This window comes from Sceloporus occidentalis, unplaced genomic scaffold (genome assembly GCF_023333645.1).
Source record: "Sceloporus occidentalis isolate IW3139 unplaced genomic scaffold, rSceOcc1.0.p SCAF_2, whole genome shotgun sequence".
NCBI classification, from domain to species: domain Eukaryota; kingdom Metazoa; phylum Chordata; class Lepidosauria; order Squamata; family Phrynosomatidae; genus Sceloporus; species Sceloporus occidentalis.
Window position 1 is genome coordinate 8,982,208 of NW_028316982.1, and position 15,322 is coordinate 8,997,529.

Here is a 15,322-nt window from a genome sequence, read left to right on the forward strand (position 1 = left end):
AAGGCCTGCTGGAAGAGATCTGTTTTTATTGGCTTCTTAAAGGCCTCCAAAGATGTTAGATGGCAGATCTCATCCAGCAGGTCATTACAGATTTTTGGAGCTGCAACAGAGAACGTCCTCTGGAAAGTCGTCTTCAGTCTAGTTCTCTCTAACTGCAGTAGGTTCTTCCCAGAGGACCTGAGAGTGCGGGAAGGATTGTATGGGAGGAGGCGTTCCCTCAGGTAAACTGGGCCAAGCCATGCAGGGCTTTATAGGTAATAACCAACACCTCATCCTATGGCCGGAAGTTAATGGGAAGCCAGTGTAGGGATTTTAAGATAGGTGTGATAGAATCAAATTTAGAACTCCCTGTCACCAATCTGGCTGCCATATTTTGTATCAGTTCCAGCTTCCGAATGTGGCATGAGGGTTGCTTCATGTAGAGCGCATTGCAAAAATAGAGACGAAAGGTTACCAGTGAATGTACAACCATTTCTAGGTTTTCCCGTTCCAGGAAGGGTTGTAGATAGTGAATCAGCTGAATCTGATAATGGATGCTCCTGGCTGTCGCATCCCCTGGGGATGACAGCTGAAGCAACGAGTCCAGGAGTACCCCCAAGCTACGAACACAGTCCTTTAAGGGAAGTGTGACCCTGTCCAGAACTGGAGAGCTTATTGCCATACCCAGATTGGGATTGCCTATAGTGAGTACCTCCGTTTTATTTGGATTCAGTTTAAGTCTATTTTCCCTCATTTAATCCATTACTAACTTCAGGCAGTCATTCAGAGGGGAGATGCCTTCCTTGGTCACTGAAGCAGTCCGAGACATAGAGAAATAAACGTGAGTGTCATCAGCGTACTGATAACACCCCTCCCCATGTCTTACCCAGCGGCTTCATGTAAATGTTGAATAGTATCGCCGACAGTATCGCGCCTTGAAGGATGCCCGATTTGAGCTCCTTCCTGGCTGAACAACTGTTGCCAAGCGACACCATCTGGAACCTGCCTGAGAGATAGGACCGGAACCACTGCAGAGCAGTACCTCCGATTCCTAGTTCCCTCAGGCGTTCCAGAAGGATACCATGGTCTATGGTATTGAAGGCCGTTGAGAGGTCCAAGAGCACCAACAGGGCCACACTTCCCCTGTCAATGCACAGATGGAGATCATCAACCAAAGCGACCATGAGAGAACTTATTAATCAAAACCGCAAATAATCAAATCCGTAAAAATCAAAGCCACAAATGTGAAGGGCTGACTGTATTCCAATTCTGTTGTTTCTCTTTCCAATCTTTTCAGGGTTTTTTTGTTCAAGGGCAGTTGTTCTGAGGTTCAAGATGGAATGCCCAGGGAGAATGAAGTGGAATGAACAAAGGCAATGGTTTCCTGGAACACTAGACAAATTATAACACAAGCTAACCCCCAGCCTCATGGAGGCTTTCTTGGCCAGTTCATCACATCTTCTTTTTGGCTCCCACACTACATCCCAATACAAATTCATATGGTTATCTACTAACTTTGGTTTTAGGCACCATCCTTGCCTTGTCCCCCAACTGAACCTGCCACCTCTTCTCCACACCCACAAAGTTTTGCATTGCTATAAATATTCTGAAACACAGATTGCTATATACGCCTGTCCCTGGGCTTTCTAGTCCACCAAATGCATCTAAGAAAGTAGGCTCAAGTCTACCAAAGCTCATGCTACCAATTTCTATCTTTTAGTTAGTCTCAAAGGTGCTGTAAGATCCCTTTGCATACACTAAAACTGTTAAATCTTGATTACTGTAACATCAGAATATGTTTCCATAGAAGAATGGAAGCTTTTAATAATTAGTTAGGGAGAAAAGCAGGGATCCACAATGACTTTCGGTTTCCAAATAAGAATGGTCTTCTTATGTAGGGGTTTATAGATTTATTTTTAAAGCTCATTTTAAAATGTGATGTATTATGAGGTGAAAGTTTGAATGGTGAGGAGGGGAGTAGATATATTCAGTGAAATAGAAACACAGGTACATTGGAAACCACAGTTTGTTTGTCTGTTTATCTTTTTATTGTTGTTTTTAGTAGTTAGATTTGTAGTTTAGTGCAATTTGTTTGCCCTATATGTTTATTTTAGGATCATAGAAATGTATTTTTGATTTCTTACTGTTATTATTAATACTATTGTTAATGTCATGATTGTTGTTGTTTGCATTAATATGTTTTTTTTAAATAATTTCTTTCCAAAATGAACACTGCATACTTGAAACTCCCATTTAAATGCACTGCATTTGTTGAAATGCCAATGTACATCATACTTGAAAAGGCCCTGAGGAGGTCATGGTTTAAATTTCAACCAGGAGAGGGACAAAGGGAACAAAGGATGAAGAGGGCACCAATCCATTCCCGCACAATTTAAACCTTCCCCAACAGATAAGAGGTTTGTGCCAAAACCTGTGTATAGGAAGGAGGCTATTTTGACTTGAAATCTTCTACAACCAAGTAATTTTCCTGGTAATAATGTTGACTTTGTAACACTCAGGGAATGACAATCTCTAGGATTCCCTGAAAAGGTCATAGAAACCATGATCATGAGCAGGAACTATTCAAGGAATCCAGATACTGATCCTGTTTCCCAGCATTAAGAGGTTTCTATTGTCCAATTCTGCTTTTCACATGATTAGGGGAGTAATAATGGGCAGAGCAGCTTCCACAGCCTGAAGTCCTCCAGATCATCTGCACTGCAACTCCTATCACTCCCCTGTCAGCATGGTTGACTCCAAAGGCTAGGCAAATCCCAAGGTTCTTGCTGCTGTTGTTCCTGTTCTTGTTGTCATTCTTGTGTGCCGTCAAGTCATTCCCAAATTATGGCGACCCTAAGGTGAACCTATGATATGCTTTTCTTGACAAGATTTATTCAGAGGAGGTTTGCCACCTGTCTTCCTCTAAGGTTGAGAGAGTGTGGCTTGCAAAAGGTCACCCAGTGGGCTTCATGGCTGAAAGGGGATTTGAATTCTGGTCTCTACAGTCTCCAGAGTCGTAGTCCAGCACTGAAACCACTATGCCACAGTGGCTCTCTCCTGTATACTAGACTTCCCCATATCAGTGTCTGTATTGGACTGACTCTCAAAATCCCCAGCCAACCAGCATGGCCACTGGCTAGGATGATGGGAGCTGCAGTCCAACATAGCTGGAAGTTGGAAAGTCTAAGTAGGCTGGGTTAGGGTATTCCATGGAGTTGGAAGAGACTACAAAGGCCATATAGTCCAATATCCAACAATGCATTAGATTTATGTTTTTATCAAACTATACAGTTATAGCACTTTGATCCTACTTCAACTGCATTTCTAGGATTTGTAGTTTGGTGAGGCACTAGAGTTCTGGGACAGAGAATTATGAATAGCTTACAAAACTACAGATTCTCAAGATACCATAGATGGAACAATGGCTACTAAAGTGATATTTAGGTGATAGCAAGAGCAAACAATTTATTCTAGAGTGTTGGAGGAGAGTTCTATAGATACTATGGACTGCCAAAAATAAAATAAATGGACTCTAGAGATCCAGTGTACTGTTATAGCTTGAGTGTCGGGCAGACGCCAGACTATGAGTCCTCACTCGGCTGTGGAAACCCACTTGATGACCTTGGGCAAGTCACACTCTCACAGCCACAGAGGAAGGCAATGGCAAACCTCTGAAGATATCTTGCTAAGAAAACCTTAAGATAGGTTAAAGTCTTAGAGTCACCATAAGTCATGTCAGAGCTGACTTGAAAATATAACAACAACAAAAGTCGTATCAAGCCTGAATTCTCAACTAGAAGCCAAAATAATTTAAATGGAAGCTGTTATAGTTTGGTGTGAGAATCAGCACAGTGTAGTGCTTTGAGTGTTGGACTACAACTCTGGAGATCAGGGTTCGATTGCCAGCTTGAACATAAAAACCCACTGGGTGACCTTGGCTAAATCACACTCTCTCAGCCTCAGAGGATGGCAATGGCAATCCTCCTCTGAACAAACTTGACAAGAAAACCCCTATTATTATTATTATTATTATTATTATTATTATTATTATTCTTTATTTATATAGCACTGTAGATTTACACATGAAAACCTTAGGGTCACCATAAGTCAAAAGATATTTGTAGACACCCAACAACAACAACAACAACAACAAATTATAGTTTGGACATACTGTGAGATGAACATGACTTGTTAGAAATGATTATAATGCTAGGAAAAGTGGGAAGCAACAGAAAAAGAAGATGGCCACATTGCAGATGGATCAATTCAATCAAAGTAGTCACAGCCCTGAGTTTGCAAGACCTGAGCAAAACTGTCAATGACCGAGGCTCATGGAGGTCTCCTAGTCAAAGGGTAGTCATAAGTTGAAGCCAGCTTGAAAAGAAATATCAACACCGCAATGGGTACTGTGGGAGAGATCTTACACTAGAGTTCAAATCTTAATAATTTCAGAGCAACAAAATCACGTAAAAAAAGATGCCAAATCTGAAGGACACTCTACCAAGGGAAGGTTATTAAGAAGCATCAAACGCAACCTTGTCCACCAACTGCAGTTCAGCTTTGGCCAGACACATGGAAATGATATGCAAATGACGTCCTTGAGGAATCTTTAAATAAATGACATGTTCTCCACATCTTGTCTCTGCCAGGCATTATGTTTATTTTTAGATATTGTGATTTAATATCGTGCTTTGGTGTGCCACCATTTTTATGGGTCATTTATATATATGTGTGTTGCCTCAGGCAAAGAATTCTGCAAAGGCCTCTGATATATATTTAAAATAAATAAATGAAATACACATAGGGCTTATGATTTCTTTAAAGGGGGGGGGTGTCTTAAAGGTGCCACCACACCACTTTCTCCTTCCTTTTGGACACAAACAACTGCTTTGCTGCAGCCCTCCAGGTCCATTACTTTAGGTCTAAGATAGCACAAATGAAGTCTGTGGGTAACATGCAACCCCCTAAGTCCAGTTTTATGGTTCATAGTGCCTCCTCTTTAAAAAAGATTCCCAGACTTTTTATTGCCCCACATCACCCAGGCATTTTATTACCCCAGTTCACCCGGTTCCTTCTAGACCCAGGAAAGGCCCCTTTTCCAACAGAAAGTGATCTACAAATTGACAATCTAATTACTTCCTGCTGCAAAAAGGCCATTCCTAAAACATCCTAAGAGGAAGGGTCCAAAAATGTTGAGATCATACTCTCCAACTGCCCCAATAATGGAAAGGGAAGTTTCCATTAATCCTCTGTTGTTCCACTTTTATATCTCTTTACAATGTTCCAGTTTCTCTCTCCTCCTCCCATTGTCCTCATTTGACTTTAGCTTCCTTCAACAGCTGCAAGTTTGTTTGTATTCCAGTAACTCATCAGGAAGAGAGGACAGGCAAAATCTTGCCCTTCCCAGTAGAGCCAGGCAAAACCAAACTGCTGCAGCATCTCTGAGCTTGCCTCTGTTTCCTCAGTTATAACTTTTGCTATCTTGGCCATACTGTGATGGTGCTTGGCTATATGTGTTCTGGTTTCCATTTGCGAAATGCTGGAGAGCATAGGATAAATTGCTCCCCAAGACAACCTACTTTGCTTTGAGTGGTGGTTGAAGGTGGTGCATCTCACTAAAGTGCTGAGGTGGGAATATACATCCATCTAACTCCCAATAGTTGTTCACCCTTAGTTTAGGTAAATGATAGAGCAGGGCTAAGCAACAAAGCTATAGTAAAACACAATCTTGCTTCGAATCTCTGTCACAGTGGTCTCTGAGCACTCCTTTAACTAAGGCCGGAATTTCCATAGCCTCACTTATACATTACGCAAGGCTGCTTACATGTTCAACACAGAGACTCATACAGAGACACTGCAGATATAGAATGACCATCAGAAAAATAGGGTATGCACTAAATAAATAAGAAAATAAACCTGGTCCAAAGGAGACCCGAAGGCCAGAGCAAGGAAGCTTAGAGTAACAATGAACTGCCTTTTCAATGAACAGGATGTTTGGGCTCTAAAGAAACTTTGATTATTTATTACTCATGGCACACCACTTGGAAATTACTGGTGAAACTGTTGGCATAACCTCCTCCTGCCAGGTAGATAATGGTGATATTCACAAAGTTCAGTGTGATTCACATGCTTTTTATCTGATTAATCTTTGTAACAATCTTGCATTAGCACCTTCATAACACAGTTCACGGCCAAAGCAGAATTTCAGCCAGTGCCCTGAATACGGGACAGTACATAGATGATCTGCTGTCTTAGGTCTGTGTGTAGGACCCGTTGCTATGTACCACTCAAAACATTTCTGAACCCCGATTTTTCCATACAACACTGAGCACAGGGTGAAAAAAAAAATACTGGCCATGCACCACATGCAGCTCCTCATTTCCCCATAACTGCCCTGATTTGGCAGGACCAGTCTCGATTAATCCTCTCTCATCCCACTTTTTCAACTGCATTTAAAACATCCCAAGTTCTTTCTCCCCCCACTTCCCCTCTTCATTCTTTTCTTCCATCAACTGCTGCAAATTGAGTTCAATTTGCAAAAGGAGTTTGGACTCAAATAACTCAGCAGGGGAGAGGCAGAGGCAGAATCTTGGCCTTCCCAGTAGGCTGAAACAAAAGCAAACTGCTACAACCTCTACTAGTTGTCAGTTCTTCCTCACTAATAACTTTTGCCATCCTGACCACACTGTGAGATTGCTTGGCCACAAATGTCCCAGTTTTCTTCTGTGAAATGTCTGAGGGTTTGCCACCACTACAGCAATGATGGAGAATATTTGGTCCTCCCAATGTTTGGGCTTACAGGTCCCATCACCCCAGCCAACATGGCCAATGGTCAGAGACCCTGACAGGTGCAAAGTAAAATGTCTTAAACATCTCCACCTCTCTATTATAGCTTGTAAGTCATTTAAACCGGGACCTACCTTCTTTACAAAGTAAAGTGCCATACACTGTGATCAGACTATGTTACAATATTTTAATCATCAGTATTATCAGTGCGATGGGAGGAGGGATGCTACTATCGCCACCACCATCATCATCATTACTGTGGGCTCTTGGTTTGGCTCCAAGATTCCCCATGGATATCAAAATTCATGGATGCTTGAGTCTCATGTTCATTGTTATATACAATGGCATACTAAAATGACACCCCTCATCTAAAATGGCAAAATCAAGGTTTACTTTTTGGAATTTTAAAAAAATATTTTCAAGCCATGGATGGCTGAATCTGTGGATATGGAGAGCCAACTCTATTATTATTACTACTGCTGCTACTTCATTTATATCCTGTCTTTTCCCCACTATTGGGACACAAGGCAGCTTACACAAACTAAAGCAAATACAGTTAAAAGCATTTTACAAAAACATGTAAAAAGTCTTTGTTAGAATACAGTCAATCAAGCCATAGAATTAAAACCCTTTAAAAGAAATCCACAAGAAGATAAAAGATAACCTTCAGCAAAACTATTAAAGCAGGACACCACACCATTAAATGTCCTTGCAGATAATTCCTAAAAGCCTGCTGGAACAGAAAAAAATGTTCACCCTGGAGACCACCCTAAAAGGCTGGGAGCAGCCACCAAGAAGGCACTCTCCCATGTCCCCGCCAAGCGTGCCTGGGAAGGTAGTGTGTTGTTGTTAACCGCTGTCAGGTCGACTTCGACTCATGGTGACCCTATGAATGAGAGATCTCCAAGTCCCTGTTATCAACTGCCATGCTCAGGTCTTGCAGGCTCATAGAGGTGGCTTCCTTGATCAAGTCTCTCCATCTGGTCTTCCTCTTTTCTAACTGCCTTCTACCTCACCATCATAAGTGTATTTTCTAGTGAGCCATATTATCTCATGTTATGTCCAAGGTATGACAGCCTCAGTTTAGTCATCACAGCTTCTAGGGAGCGCCCAGGTTTGATTTGCTCTAGGAACCATTTATTTATCTTTTATTTTATTTGTCCACTGTATCCACAGAACATTCTCCAGCACTATCGCCTGTTACAGACAGCCAAAATAAAGCTGCTTCGAGTCACTTTGGAGGCATGGTATTTCAATGATACATGCGTCCTAAGAGTCCAAAGGCCGCACCAAAGCCACGCTCCAGTCCTAAGGACTGGAGTGCAGCTTTGGTGAAGCTTCCAGACTCTTAGGACTCATGCATCATTGAAATACCATACCTCCAAAGTGACTCGAAGCAGCTTTATTTTGGCTGTCTGTAACAGGCCTACATCTCTCAAATGAGTTGATTTTCCTCCTATCTGTTTTCTTCACTGTCCATTTTCTTTACTGCCCAGCTTTCAAAACCATGCACAGAAAGTAGTGTGGCTAGTTTGAATTAAAATACTAGACATGCTTATTGCTGCCACATAATGAAGATTAACATCTGCATCGCTGTGAGACTACATAATCCTTGTTTGGCTCTGTACAAACAATCCTTCCTCCAAATGCTGACTATACACAATTTTTGCAATACAGGTATTGCAGAATTTACTACCTGTAATAGTATTTGCTGCCTGTACTAGTACCTGAAGTATTTACAGCCATGCAGCCAAGTATGTTTCCCTGCCCTACATTTGAACGTTAAAGGCTGCACTGCCAAACATGCTTACCAGACACAACAAACCCTACTGAATGCAAAAAGGTTTAATTCTGGTTGTGTGTATGCATGTCTTCATTTTATGGCTTATTAGATGTGACTAAATTCTGAGACGGTCATGCACTCTGACACAACCTTCTGTTTTAAACAGAAGTTAGCATTGCAATGCATGACTTTCTCCCATACTATTAAGGGAATCTGGAAACAGTAATCCAAGAAAATATAGTCCTGGAAGGTAACTTTTTCATGTTCGGTGTCAATGTGCTCAGATAGGAACCCTGAGCATACAGGACTAGTGTCCCAAATACTCAAGTCTTAGTGTTTCCAGTTGTAGAAATTCTGTGCAAGGACTCTTAAAAAAAAAAAATGTCCACACTTTGGTCCCTGTTTAGAATGCTGCTCTTTTAACTCTATATCCTATTGTTCCTTGCATTGTTCTAATTGTAAGGTATCTCACTGAAAACTGAAAAGCAGGAGAAGAAGGGGGTAGAGAGAGGGGGAGGAGGGACACAAAGTCACTGTTCCCTGAAAAATGTTCTGCAATGCCAGCAATTGGGCAAGTATATTGACTAGAGAGAGCATATTACCCCATCATAAACAGGGATTAGAAGTGCAGATAGCTCCCTTGCTAGTGATAAGGCATCCATCCACCAGGGAAAAGATCAAGGTTAGCAAGTGGCAAAAATGAGACAGGGCCACAGGCAGTCTAGCAAAACTGGTGTGCAGTGGGTGCAGCAAACCAGTGGCGAGCAGAGAGACCAGAATGAACATTCAAGAATACTAGCTGTGTCTGGAAAGAATCCTCATCAGGCAATGGGGGAAGGCAAGCATTTAAAGCAGAAAAGCACAGTGGCCTTGAAGTCATTTCCAACTTATGGTGACCTTAAGGTGAAACTGTCATGGGGTTTTCTTGGCAAGGTTTGTCCACAGTGGGTTTGCTGTTGTGTGCCTTCCTCTTTGGCTAGAAGAGTATGACTTGCCCAAGGTCACTTAGTGGGTTTCCATGGCTAAGTGGGGATTTGAACCCTGGTCTCCAGAGTCATAGTCCAATGCTCAAACCACTACAACCATGCTGGCATGTACATTTTTTAAAAAAGCCCAAGAAAAACACACACACACACAAACACAGAGTATCATATAAAAATCCCACTGAATCCTAGGATTTGCTGTTCAAGGAGGGATATTTACAATTCTCAGCCAAAGAGTTCTAGTGACTAATCTGAGTTTAAAAGGGGGCATTCACACTATACAATTATAGTGCTTTTATTCCACTTTAACTGCCATGGGTCCATCTTATGGAATCCTGGGGTTTGCAGGTCAGTGATGCATGAGAGTTTTCCAGCTGGGAATCCTAAATAACCCTCCACAAACCGTTGCTCCCAGGATACCACAGGGCTGAACCCTGGCATTTAAAGTGGAATGATAGCACTGTAATTCTGCAGTGTGAATGGGCCCTAGCCAGCTGGGGCAGTTCAGGTAGAATCATAGCACAGTGGGCCCGTGGTATATGCTGGGGTTTGGTTTCAGGACTTTCCATGGATGCTCAAGTCCCATTAAATACAATGGGTAGTAAAATGGTGTCCCTATGTAAAATGGCAAATTCAAGGTTTGCTTTTTGGAATGTATTATATATATATATTTTTGAATGTTTTCAAGTCGTGGATGCCTGAACCCACAGATGAAGAATCCATGGATACAGAGGGCCAGCTGTACTGGAATTGTGTAGTGTAAAAGAACTCCTGGGCCTGATTCCCACTATCTTTTAAACCAGATCGCAAATAAGTTTCAGCCAGTTCAAATGACCCTGGTTCCCATTTAAACTGAATCGCTGAAGCGATTCCGAGAGGGGGCAGCATGCGCTAGACCCATTTAAACCACATCTTTTTGACACTGATGTTTTCTGTGTCTTTTTTGATAAATCGTTTCTGCGCAACTGTGAACCAGAAGCAGATCGGAATTGATTTAAATTTGCCCTTCGTCCGGCTGGAGCGTGTCCATTTTGAATCGATTCATGCCTGAACGTGAATCACAAGTGGATTATTTAGAGGGGAAAAATGTGATCGAGGCAAATGTAGTGGGAACCACGCTCATCTGTCGAATCGATCCATTGATTTGGATTGCACACTGATTTATCTGTAAGTGGGAATGAAGCCCTGGAAGACTTTGGCAGTAGCAATTGCAGGAGAGCCCTGCACCTTTCAACATTAAAAAGTATCAGGGTGGGGCTTTTTAAAACCAGAAGTGGATTTCCAGCCACTTCTGGTTTGGTTTCGGGGCATTTGGGGCAATCTGTGCAACTCTCAGAAAGTCTTTGGCTTCCATCCTGTCCTCCACATTAAATGGAGATGCCAAGGTTTAAATCTAGGACTTTCTGTATAGAAAGCAGATGCTCCACAGCTGAGCCTCTCTGGGGAGAAAAGGAAGTTTCCAACCAGCTACAAGCTCCTGCCAGTTCCCTCCAAAGGAGTAAATCAGAAGGGTGGGAAGAGGTCCAGTTCCCACAGCATCCCTGTTCAAACCAGCCAGGTCGAGTTCCATCGGATCTGCAAGAAAGGCGATGGGGAACTCAGTAGATAGCGTGTGAGGTCTCTTTCTCTCCCTGCCCCACTTCTAGGATAATCGTCACAAAGCCCCGTCTGATGGTCTCCTTTGATAAGGCTGTGTTCAAAAGAAAGACGAGGGATGGATGGCCTGAGGAGAGCCAATTGAAGAGGCAGCTAATTCCTGCCCTGGGCAGTGAGGAGCAAACACAGTGAGATGTGTTTCACAACTCTCAGCAGAATGTGCTGCCCAGGGGCATGGAGGAAAAAAAGAGCATCTCTATTTCCTCATCTCTTAGCAGAGCAGAGAGAACCTGCCATGGCAGAGAAACGGAACTGAGACAGCTGCTCCATTAGGGTTATGCTCCTGAAAGCAGATACTGGGAAAGGAAAAGGGGACAAGAAGAAATATGATCCTTTGAAGGGAGTTTTAAAAAAATGTAAATCGTTTGCAAAGAAATGCATTACCAAACGTGAATCTTTCTACCACATCCCCATGGAAACCTCTGCCAAACTATTTGTTCCACCTGAGTTTCCAACATTTGCAATACCAGGTGAATGATATGGGTTTCCATTGAGTAAAAGGCTTACAGGGTTGTCGCAAGGTACAGAGAACAGGCTGAATCCAAAGTAAGGCTGCATTGGCACCGCAGAAATAATTCAGTTTGACACCACTTTAACTGCCATGGCTCAATGCTATGAAATTCTAGGAACTGTACTTTTGCGAGACATTTAGCCTTCTCCGTCAGGGAGCTCTGGTGTCACAATAAACTACAATTCCCAGAATTCCATGGCACTGAGCAGTTAAAGTGGTGTCAAACTGGATTATTTCTATGGTGTAGATGAGCCTAAGTTAGCTCAACTAAGATCCCACTGCAATGAAAGGCATGATTTAGTCATGGACCGATGGTAAAAGTTTTACTGATTTCAATGAGAAATGTCTTAATTTTATCTGGTCTAGATCTATGCTGTTAGCAGAGAGCATATGCAACCCCTGAGCCACATACAACCCTTATGGGTGTCTTGTGAAGCCTTTGGGACCCCATACCCTCCAACTATCATGTGTTGTCCCACTTTTCCAGCTGCTCCTGAAATGTTCCAGCCTCTTTCTCTTGGAGCTAGTCTACAACAATTATGTGAACTGCTGCAAATTTTTGCACATTCATATCGGCACCTAATTGTCTTCACTTTCCTATGCAAATCTGCATCTATTCACTCATGCTCAGCCAAAAACACACAACCATGTAACTTCATGCATAGTGGACCGACACCCACATGTTCAATAACACGCATCTCCATGGCTACTCGCAGATACGCTGGTAAAAAAACACAAATCCTTTCTAGTGATTTTAGAGAGTTTCCCCCTTCCCTTGCAAAAAACCTGAATTCTGCCAAATCTCGTGTGGCCAGATTGTAGTCTACCATTAGAATGAAGAATACTGTATTTTAATAGTGTAGACAAGCCCCAGCTCATATTTTTGAGAATTAGCCCTTCGTCTGTATACCTTCAAGTTGTTTCCGACTTATGGCGACCCTAAGGCGCATCTATCATGGGATTTTCTTGGCAAGATTTATTCGGTGGCTGAGAGCATGTGACTCGCCCTAGGTCATTCAGTGGATCTCATGGCCTAGCTGGGAATCAAACCCAGGTCTCCAGAGTCACAGTCCACCCATAAAGACAGAAATGTGTGCATTATTTATTTTATGAACGCGGACAATGTGTCAGTTTTATGGAGAAACATATGGCTACATTAATTGAAATCAACACTTTCCTTTGGTATTTATGGATTATTATTATTATTATTATTAAACTTTATTTCTATAGCGCTGTAATTATACACAGCGCTGTACAAAGTCGGTAAAATTAGGAGTAAATAAAAGCCTGCCCAAGGCGTACATTCTAAGATAATAACAATTAAAAGAGGAATAGATAAAATTACCATATAGAAAGGAAAAAACAGATTAAAAACATCAAATATCAAACAAATCACATCACATCAAATATTGTCAGACAGCCAGATAACAATCACAAATTCCCTGAGAACGCTTCCCTAAACAATATGGTTTTCAGCTCAGCTTTAAAGCTGGTTAGGGAAGTGATGAGCCGTGCATGCAGAGGAAGAAGGTTCCAGGAATGGAGAACACAAACTGGTTAATAGGTCCGTACTTTATCACTGTCAAGCCTGAATTTCAGCTGTCCCTTTTTGCTGTTTTGAAAACATGGCACAACTACTAACACTGATTAACCACTTCCTTCCTTACTGCTACCCAGATATAATCTGGACCCCATCAAACTTGCTTTCAAATACTGCCCTCCTGCCAATGCTATGAGATCTGTTCAAGAGATCTCTCACTGTGGGGGGCTGGCATCGTCCACATCTTTTTGGCTTCTGTGCAAACTTCTGAAAGAGAACCTTTATTCCAAAGGCAATTGGAAATGCATTTCATTTTTTAAAGAATTTAAAAAAAAACTTGTCATTGAACGTTATCTTGCCCCCCTTTTTTCTAGTTATATGAATATAAACCCAACTATGTCGGGTCTTCCCATCTAAGCCTACCAAAGCTTTAGGCTCAAGGAAGAAAATTCTTTTTATCCCATCTCCTTTGCCGACACAGTTGGTGGAAACATGGAAGAATTTATTTATTTATTTGATTTCTATCCTGTCTTTCTCCCAAAATGGGATTCAAGGCAGCTTACAATAATTTCAAAAGGATGTAATTAAAACATTGCTGTAATTACAAAAGTTAAGAAACAATTAAATAAAATTAGTATTAAAACCTAAGTTTAAAACACAGCATAGTTAAGACCATTTTAAAAAGTTTTTTTTAAAAAAAATTAAAACAGCACATCACAAATTCTTTGTGTGCTTCCAATTCATTTTTGACTTATGGCGACCATAAGGCAAACCATCATAGGGTTTTCTTGGCAGGTTTCTTCAGTGAGGGATTGCCATTGCCATCCTCTGAGGTTGAGAGAGTGTGACATGACCAAGGTCATCCAGTGGGTTTTTATGCTTGAGAGGGAAACGAACCCTGATCTCCAGCATCGTAGCCCAATGCTCAAACCTCTACCCCATTCTGGCTCCACACTACGTAAGTAAAATTCACCCACCAAAAGGTTGCCTAAATAAAAATGTCTTCTGCTGTCGGAGAAAAGAGAGCAGGGAGGGGGCTGTTCTGACCTCCAGAGGAGGAGTTCTTTACCTTTAAGAAAATATTAAGGAGACACTTGACAGTGATCTTCAAATAGATGATAGGCTGCCAAAGGTGGAATTTATTTGTCCTCTGTTGTTCTTAAGTTGTGGTTCTCCACTTCTGGTCCTCCAGACATTTTGGACTTTGATTCACGGAAGACCCAGCCAGGATGGCTGATGGTCACGGATTCTGTCATTTGAAGTCCAAAACACCTGAAGGACCAAAGGTTGAGAACCATCTTCTATGGGCAAGGTCAGATTGCTTCCAAAGAAAACGGACACTGGGTGAACATTAGGAGAAAAAGCCTAACAATAAGACACTAACTTTTCAGCAGAGGCTGAATAGTCATCTGTCATTGATGTTACAGTTTCTAGATTCTTGACTTGAGCAGGAAGAGAGACTACATGACTTCTAGAATTCTATGATGACTATTTATGGGGTGAATCAAGTTTAGGCACCTAGGAAAATGAGATCCATTGAGATACCCTTGGCTATTTCTTGAGTCCCATGCTCCTCACAATTCAAAGCTGACTCACACAATCAAGCAATTTGAAAATTGTGCACAGTACTGAGCACCACAGTTCAAGAAGGATATTGATGGTCCTGAACATGTTCAGAAGAAGACAACCAAGATGGTAAAAGCCAAACCATGAGAGGAAAAATTGAGGGAGCTGGGTATGGAGAAAAGAAGACTGAGAGTTGATCTTATGGGCATCTTTAAATATTGGAAGCAATGCAATGTAGAAGATGGAGCTTGTTTTATGATGTTCCAGAAAACAGAATATGAACCAATGGATTAAAAATACAAGAAAATAAATTTCACTTAAACATTAAGAAGAACTTCTTGGCTGTAAGAGATGCACAACAGTGAAAGAGATTGCTGTAGAGCATGGTGAACCCTCTTTCTTTAAAGAAAAATTGGATGATCATCTTTTGGGAGTACTTTGGTTTTCTGTTCCTACATGACAGTGGGTTGGCAGTGGGTTGGACAAGATGGTCCTTATGATCGCTTCCAACTCTATGT

At 41.7% G+C, this 15,322-nt stretch overlaps 1 protein-coding gene across 3 annotated transcripts in view; it reads right to left on the bottom strand.

Moving 5' to 3' along the window:
- CLCN2 (chloride voltage-gated channel 2) overlaps positions 1-15,322 on the bottom strand; it is a 91,564-nt gene that overhangs the window by 66,033 nt on the left and 10,209 nt on the right. Inside the window, exon 1 of one of the 3 annotated variants that reach the window (XM_089508716.1) lies at positions 866-933. The exons of the other annotated variants lie outside the window; for them this stretch is intronic. The gene's annotated coding sequence lies outside the window, so the exon portion shown is untranslated. Of the gene's footprint in view, positions 1-865; positions 934-15,322 lie in introns of those variants that run through there. 3 annotated transcript variants of the gene reach the window in all.